Genomic DNA, 8,668 nt, shown 5'->3' on the forward strand with positions numbered 1-8,668 from the left:
AATTCCTTTCTACAAATCCAATTGAGTAAGGTGTTTCGTTTTCCAATTGCCATATTGCCATATGCAATGGTTGCTAGATTTATCCAAAATAGTTCAAGCATTCCGACTTGGTGAAAAAGATTTCAACATTATCAACGCCGTGAAGTTGTTTACAATCTTTAACCACCAATATAGCTTCTCTTTTGTATGTGTATACAATATCATCTTTGTATGTTTTGAAAACATGTTTGCAACCAATGGGAGTAAACCCTTTATGCAAATCAACGTTGTATGTTTAGAAAACATGTTTGCAACTAATGGGAGTGAACCCTTTATGCAAATCAACCAAATCATAGATTTGATTCTTTAAGATGAAGGTACTTTGGATGAAATGGCCTCAAACCATTTTGTATGGCCTCGAACCATACTTATGTTTCTGATGGCCTCAAACCATGCTTGAGAATTTTTTAATTCGTCGTAGCTAACCTGTAAGTCGTATGTTTTTGAAGCACTTTCCAAACTCTTCATAGTTTTCATTCCTCAAGATATCTATGTATCTATCTTGGTTGAATTCTATTCCTTATACGATTTACCTAGGTATTGAACACCAAATGTTAGTGTCTATAAAGACATTACTCAAGTCCTTTGAGTATTAGGATTCTCTTGAAGCACTTCTAAAGTCTTCATGAAGCTCTTCCAAAGGCTTCTAAGTACGGAGCTTTTCCAAAGACTCCTAAGTATCCTACATTTGTTTGTTGCTTGACTCGAAGTCCATTCGAGGTCATTTTTCTCCCACTTGCCTTTTTGGAAATATGATGGTTTCCTAAAAGACATTATCTAGAGCAACAACCATATGTTCTCAGATTTGTGGTAGAATCAATACCTTTCGTTTCTTTGAGTCGCTCATAAAGAAACATATATATATATTAATATTAAAGAATATAATTTCTTTAGCTATTAAAGAATTCAGTTTGTTAATTGCCAAAATAAAATAGAGTAAGAAATTGTTTAGTCTTCAATCACGATCGATCAGCCTAAGATTGTATAGGCTTCAATCACGATCAATCACAATAATATCTGCTAGAATATATATCTTAACAGAATTATTATTGTGACCTCCTTGTATGTATTAAATATTAGGTCGAATCAATTTAATCAAACTATTCCCGCTTGTTGAATCATAGTCGAATGAATTATTCGTGTTTGATCGGATACGGATTTGGAATAGATGAACCGGACTCGTAACTTTCCGTGTCTCTGTTTTTCTGGTGAAAATGTGCATGCTAATTAGAATTTGCATGCGCCTCTTTTGATAAAGTTTCTCACCCTCCTCATGAATATGCACTCATCCTAATGAAAGGTGAGTTCTATTAAACCTTGTACTGCCAAGATATTGAAGGACCTAGATTGTTTTTTTCGTTTTCCTAGTTAACTAGGACTCATTATCCCCTCTCCTAATAAATCCCATTATATCCTGATAAGCATTGTTTTTATGTACTGAGGATGCATACAACATCATTTACAATGTGTTTGGATGAGTGGATTTGAAGAAAACGGAAAGGGAGGGAGAGCAACATATGTGTTTTCCTTTAGTTGTGGTTTCGACGAAGAGAAGGTGAGGGAAATGGGAGGATCCGTGTTTTTTGTCCTTGTAATAAACCAAATTCTTATAAATTAGATATATTTGTGATGGATGCATTTTCCAATATTTGGATATAGATTGAGCAATGAGAATATAAGGAAAATTGAAGGATCCAAGTTCCTTTTCTTTTAAATAAACCAAATTCTTCCAAAGTTAGAAAGATTTTGAGGGAAAACACAACTACACAAGCCCACTCCTCCTCCTATTCCCTATTAAATATTACTTATCATGTAAAAACCCTGCTCTAGTTATCCAAGTTATGCAGTGCTGAGATACGAAACGTAGATATTTGTTTTCATTGTCGACTCTTGTCACTGCTTTTTCTTTGCCTGTTGGAAAATGCTATTGTAAGCACTTGTGGTTTCAAATAAAACTCCTAGCGTCTTTTACGAGGGGTACTTACAGTTACACCTGGTACTTCCTTTAAAACTATCCCGTGGGAGGAATGTATATGTTTGGATGGAGGTCTGCGCGACAGCAACTCCCATTCCTGTTTTCTGCATTCGTGTTGCTTTGCAATCGCGTGTTGGTTTATCGTCAACTACTACAAAAAAGGGTATAGAGTACTGTTGAAATACACTTTATAGGACGTCTTAGAGGCGTTCTTCAACTCAGCGCGCTATAAAGTTTATAAAACGGGTAAACGAAGCGTATTATATACCTAATCATAAAGTACAGTGATAAGAGATAAACGTCCTCTATTCCCTTCCTAAAATCAGAAAATGAGGAAGGAATATAGAACGGTTACCGTACATAACCGTCTCCTATACTCTATAATAAAGTGTGCCTTCCGTACATAACCATCCTCTATTCTTCCTGTTAAATATTGAGATACAGAACATCTTCCGTACATAGGCGTACTATATACTTCCCGTTTAAATTAAGATAGAAAGCAGTTTTCTTAGACAATCGTTCTATATTTTACCCCTTTTTTTTAGGGATATTACGATTCTAAGTCCTATATGTAAACCAGATTTAAATAGATAAAATAAAAATGATATCCACACGATCTTTCCAAAAATACTTTCATTCAATAACAACATAATAGTGTTCATTCAATAACAAAATCTTATTATTCATTGATAAAATATAAACGATCTACACTAAGGTACGGCAAAAACAAAATCCAATATAAATAAAAAAAAATATTCAAGAGCTGAAGCTTCTGTAGCAGCAGCAACGTACTGGGGATTGCAGCAGCAACTAGGGATGGTGTAGCAAAAACAATGGCAGCTTCTGCAGCAAGAACAAGGACCATATTGTTGGAATTGTCTACTGGTGGTAGACTTGGCAGTTCATCTGCCGGACTGAACTGAGGTAACCATCTCCCTGAGCTAGCTTAAGTCACACTAGATCATCGTCATCATAATCTTCATCTTCATCGTTATTTGATTGGTGATATTCGATAACGTATGAGATCCACCTCTCCCTTAGCTCGTAAATCGTAGTTTGAGAATACGTGGGAGCTTTGTTAAAATACTACAATACAAGTTAAAATGTAAGAGTACTAAATGAACATGATAGCAAGAAGAAATAGTATTTAACAAAGAACATGCGGCAAGCAATACAAAAACAGCAACAGGATTGCAGGGAGGTGCAGACAGAAGTCCAGACAAACAACAGCACGGGTTATCTCTTAAGGATTTAAGTCTCAAATTGCCAGTATTTTTTCGTGTTAAGACTGTTGACTATACGATTAAACCTAGCTATCATGATTGCTGAAATAGTGACATGAATTAGTATCAAGCAGGCTGCTTATGGAACAAGTACAGGGATTTGATGTCTCAAACCTGTCAGATTTATCAGAAAAAACTAAGAGGTGATAGCAAAGCTAGCCCACATAACAACTTTATAATACCCATCAAACTATCAAAGAAAATGTAAATTACATCACATTGCTTTACCTTTCAATTTTCAATCAACTATCTATTTAAGATCAATTTCCAAACATTGCTTTCATTTTCAAGACTTTTTTTAAGGAGAAGACGAGAAAATATAAGTAGGTTTTAATAAAAAGCTCTTAGATCAAAGTATTACATAGTCATCATAATCCAACCTGAAGAACTAACACTAAGTAAAAGTTTAGACAGATGTGAGTCTAAATCATACTCACTAACAATTAGATGAGATAAGACTTCAAGACGGAAAGAAAGGAGAAACAATCTTCCCTGGTTTAGATGAGACAGAAAATGACAGTGAGTGGGATGGAGTTATTGGTTTGCAGCTTGACCGAATTGCAATATCAACAAAAGATAGATGCATCATGTTTTCAAATCCATGTTTACTTCATTATAGTTACTTTTCTCTCTTCAAACTCTACTCAATGTTGGTTATCATCTCTGAAAGGAAGAATGAAACCCACAAAATCAATTTCCAAACAATCATACTCCCTTTACTTCATAATGACCATCCTACTATCTGTTTTGGTCTGTCTAACATTAACATGCACATCCATTTTCGCTCAGAAGTTAAGCATATATAGTTCACTGAACTCTCAACTGTTAGCCTAATTAAATTTATCTTTTGCTATCATGCTTGTTTTCCTCGAACAGGAAGTAAAAACCAATGCAGTAAATGTCATTCCCCATAATATTGCAGAAATGTTTTAAGGGGCTTAAGTTGTACAAGCAAAATTTTCCAATGGAACTATAGAAGTAGCAGAGGACTCACCATCGACATCATCCCTGCCTCGCAATTGTTGAAGAACCCTTTTGGCCTCATTCATTCTTCCTTTACTAACAAGCCAACGAGGAGACTCGGGCAAGAAGAATACAGTTAATATATAGTGAATACTGGATGAAACTAAAATAACCCCAAGTATCAATCTCCAACTAGGTTTTCCTATTAGTGACATTCCAAAAACCATACAGTTCGCGGCAAACATTCCACCAGAACCAGTGAACTGAGGAAGTGTGTTCAATGAACCCCTTATTTCAGTTGGAGCTGTCTCTGGTATATAAAGAGGAACAAGAGTGACTACTACCAATTTCCGCAACCATCCAATAGAAGGTGAAAGAGTATAACATAATTATTAGGAGACCCCAAAATTATTTAGGAACTAACAAAGTAACAGAGAGATGAGATAATCATCATAGGGCGACGACCAACACGATCTGAAATCGGTCCGCAACATGTTGTGATCAGAGTTGCTCCAACTAGTGCCATAGTCACAATTAAGCCTTCCAAAGTTGGTGCACTCTGCAAGTTGAATTCTTTCTTGATATATAAAACAGCCCTAAAGGAAACAAACCCACAAAAGTCTTCAGTAAACTAATTAATCAAGTTTAAACACAAATTGCAGAGAACAATTGGAAACTAAGAAGTACTCGTCACTTTTTACAAAATCAAATAACCTTGGACGAAATTATGGTTTCATAACATAGAAATCAGAAAATGAAAATTAACTTAAATGACTTACCTACCTTAAATTTACAATTTCAGATATACAAGTAGCAAATAACCCATAGAAAAAATCCTAATGGAACCACAAACTTGCGGAATTTATATCAAACCTAGATGATTTCCAACAAAAAAAAACATAATTAAATAAACAACAATCTGTCAACGAAATTTGTTTTGAGGGAACGAAAACCTAATTATCACACTGCACCATTGTTAAAATTCAAGTGGCACAAAAATTCAAAGCGTTCGAAATTTTTATTTCTACAATCATCCAATATTCAAATTCAATTCCAAAGAGAAGGTAATTGAACAAAAAATGACCTTTACAAATCGAGTATAGTAAGGAAAAACAGAAGAGGCCGGTGAACATACAAAGGAGAGAGAAGGAGAGGGGAGCCAAAGAACAAAGATCTAGCTCCGGCCATTCGACGCTGTGTGATTCAATTTTTGCGCAAAACCCTAAAAGTCGCCGAAAAGCGCTAGACGAATTGGGGATTTTGAGTAGAGGGAGAGGGAGAGGGGGGCCAACGAACAATAATGCGGTACAGTAGTGCGGCGGTGATCTGGTGGTGCAGCGGTGATCTGGTAGTGGTGCGTGATTATGGTCTAAGTTTTCCAGGAGATTGGATTCTGGGGTTTTGTTAGAAAGGATAGGGTAGAATGTTAAGGTTTTGGTTTTGCACTTTTGCTTGAGATTTTGGTTTGCGCGAGGTTTTTGATTTTACGGTTTGATTTATTTAGTCTGCTGCTGCATTAGTTTTTTTTTTTTTTTTAATGAGAATATAGTACGCCTGTATCAAATATTTAAAACACAGCTTTATATGTTTTTGATTCTTACTCCTACTACACATGTATATATTAAATAAAATTATTCTTTATTATGGTAAAAAATATGAAACGGTTAAGTGTCGTAACCGTTCTCTATTCTTTCTCCCATAGAACTGTTATTAGAGAAAACCGTACTCTATTATCCTATGAAACGCTTAACACACTTAACCGTACTCTTTTTAGCGTTACTTATTCCAACTTTTGTAGTAGTATCTATACTTGAGTTTGTTTGATGTAAACACTAACTCCCCCTGGGTTTGACAACCCTAGATATATATGCTGAAAAGATGTACTGAACCGAAGTTCAATCCTTATGACATCTTATCTTAGCTTTGACAACTTTGTTTAGTGTGAAAGTCACTTGAGAGTATCATTTAGAAACTATATAGGAAAATAGTCGTGATTATCGTTAATCGAAATAGATTCCGATTTCTCCATTTGGACATACCATATTCTTATGGAGATTCAATTGTCATATTGCCATATAAACAATCTAGATAATCCTTCTTGGCTCTTGCAAACATCACTTTGACCCAGCCTAGATGTTCCAAAATTCTTGCCAAGTTGATTTTATACCCTTTTGTGAATTACATTGAAGCATTTCACACATTTCACTTTAAGTAAATATAGCCATATTTTCTCAAATTCTTGTGGAATAGGTAAGTCATAAAATCCATCTTTGGCCCATGAACTTTATTGTCTAGAAACTTCTAACAATAGTCCATTTCTATGTCATGTTCACAAGCAAGACCCACGTGTCTTAAATTAAACAACTTTCAGAAATCCATGCCATGGAATCTTAGAATGTTGTCTTGTTGATATGGTCGTATGACATTGCCAGAGATATGTGGAACACAAATCAAAATGTTTGATTTGAACCTTCTGAAGTTTGAGTGTGAAGAGATTCGTTTGTTTATTAATCAATCATATGACTCAACCCTTAAATGACCATTTCATTCAAATAAACACTCAACGAATGTTTTTGTTTGAATGTGAGTCTTTCCGTTGTCCAAACAGAAATTGATTATGATGATTAATGGAACATAATACCATTAAGTTCCAGCCTTTAGAAGGACTTTAAAACAAACATGATGACCCTACAATCAATGTAGCACAACTTTGCTTCATTTCCCACTTGTAGGTCAATAACCAGACTTAGCTCCCGGAATTTGAGTTCTTAACAAGAGTTTAGAACCTCAAGCGGTAATCTAATACCATAGGAGTTTATTTGCTAAGTCATTTCTCTTTAACATAAACTTCAAGGTAGAAATTGAATATTGAATTCATTTCTTTCGTTCCCCTTTCCTATCCTTTCTAGCACGTTTTCTTATAGTCCTAAAGATTTTACTCTTTGCTTGATCTTCTTACTTTGTTATGCGTACAAAGTCCCTTTCTTTTATTCGCTTTGAATGACCGCATCCAATGAGTCTAGTTCATTATCGAATCACAAGAAAATTGGTTGTTAACCATTGGTTATACATGAGTCTTTAACTCAATACTTCATTATTTCAAAAGTACCTAGTATTCTGAATATATGAGGTCCAATTGGTCTACCATTCAAATTTCAGTTTGAAAACAACCATGAAGATCACTATAAGAAAATAGCATTCAAGATACGCTCTCACTCTCCTTTTGTTTGAGAATCGCTCTCAAAAATAGTTACTAATCGATCGAGGAAATATCGCAGTTCTATTGTCCGAACGCAATAAGGTTGAAGATTGACTATTCTACAAAATGAACTAGCAAAGAAAACATTTATCATACTTTAATAACTTGAAATAAAAGCATTCACGCAATCATCAAAGCTATTAAACATTTCATTCATGCAAAAATAAAACATGGTCCAAAATGAATGAAACGATTCCAAGACCCCAAAAGTCCTAAATCCTTAAGCAGCTTTAGCATGTCTTAAGTAGTTTAAGATTTTAGGTAAGCAAAACCTATTGCTAGTAATCTCCAAATTACTCTTGGTTAATAAATTAATGCCATAATTTATCCCATTGCCACAACATAATTCCATTGTTGTTTGAGTTGTAACCACAATCAACGTGCTCCTTATGGACGCCTTACCACCTAAGTCAAATAAAATAGCACCTCGCTTTAGCGTAAACCTACTATCTTAGATCCTTAGATTTTTGTAAGTGCTTGATTTGGAAGGCAATTTTTAAACTCAATATTACTTGGACCTAGTTGTTTCTATGTTGGTTCGATTATTTAGTGAACTTGATCTAATCGATTCATATGAAACAACCTATTCATGCAAAGCATACATACATTCATACATTCACGCATAATATATATATTAAATTGCATAAAGACATGGTGATCTAGTATGGCCCAAAACATCTTGTCTTGAAGCATCCAATCTTCATCACCTCCTTGTTAGCTTGGCATCGTCTTGAATCTTCGTTCAAATGCTAACTTAAAGTTCTAAACTTAGAAATACTTGAAAATAATAAATTACATCAAAATTTCCATGGAACGCAGACCATATTTAAAACTTTACATTCAAAGATAGAACGGTGCGCAGACCGTATTTAACTATCCTAAATTGGCCATACTAGTCACTTGGAGTACCTGCATTGCATAAAATATATATTCTACGCATTCACCCATTCGTATGCTAAAACGAATGGCCCATGTTAATATGCAAGTATTTACGTGAATTAATTAAAATTCACGTTCACATAAACGCGTACAAAAAGATTAATCAATTTCCAAATTATTAATCCTTAGACTTTATTCTAATTAAAATTGAATTTAATTAAAATAATGCGACCTACGAAATAATTAAAATAATTATTTCATTTTAATTTC

At 34.5% G+C, this 8,668-nt stretch overlaps 1 long non-coding RNA gene across 2 annotated transcripts; it reads right to left on the reverse strand.

The window, feature by feature from the left end:
- Positions 1-2,632: 2,632 nt before the first annotated feature.
- LOC110787120 (uncharacterized) lies at positions 2,633-5,788 on the reverse strand. Of its 2 annotated transcripts, none has more exons than XR_008932867.1 (3): positions 5,396-5,788; positions 4,292-4,856; positions 2,633-3,960 (listed from the first exon to the last, which is right to left on the reverse strand). It is a non-coding gene; the product is annotated as an uncharacterized lncRNA (long non-coding RNA). The 2 variants fall into 2 exon arrangements; XR_002533034.2 differs by having other exon boundaries at positions 2,633-3,100; positions 5,396-5,787.
- Positions 5,789-8,668: the final 2,880 nt, after the last annotated feature.

The sequence above is a fragment of the Spinacia oleracea genome, chromosome 4 (genome assembly GCF_020520425.1).
Source record: "Spinacia oleracea cultivar Varoflay chromosome 4, BTI_SOV_V1, whole genome shotgun sequence".
Lineage (NCBI taxonomy): Eukaryota > Viridiplantae > Streptophyta > Magnoliopsida > Caryophyllales > Amaranthaceae > Spinacia > Spinacia oleracea.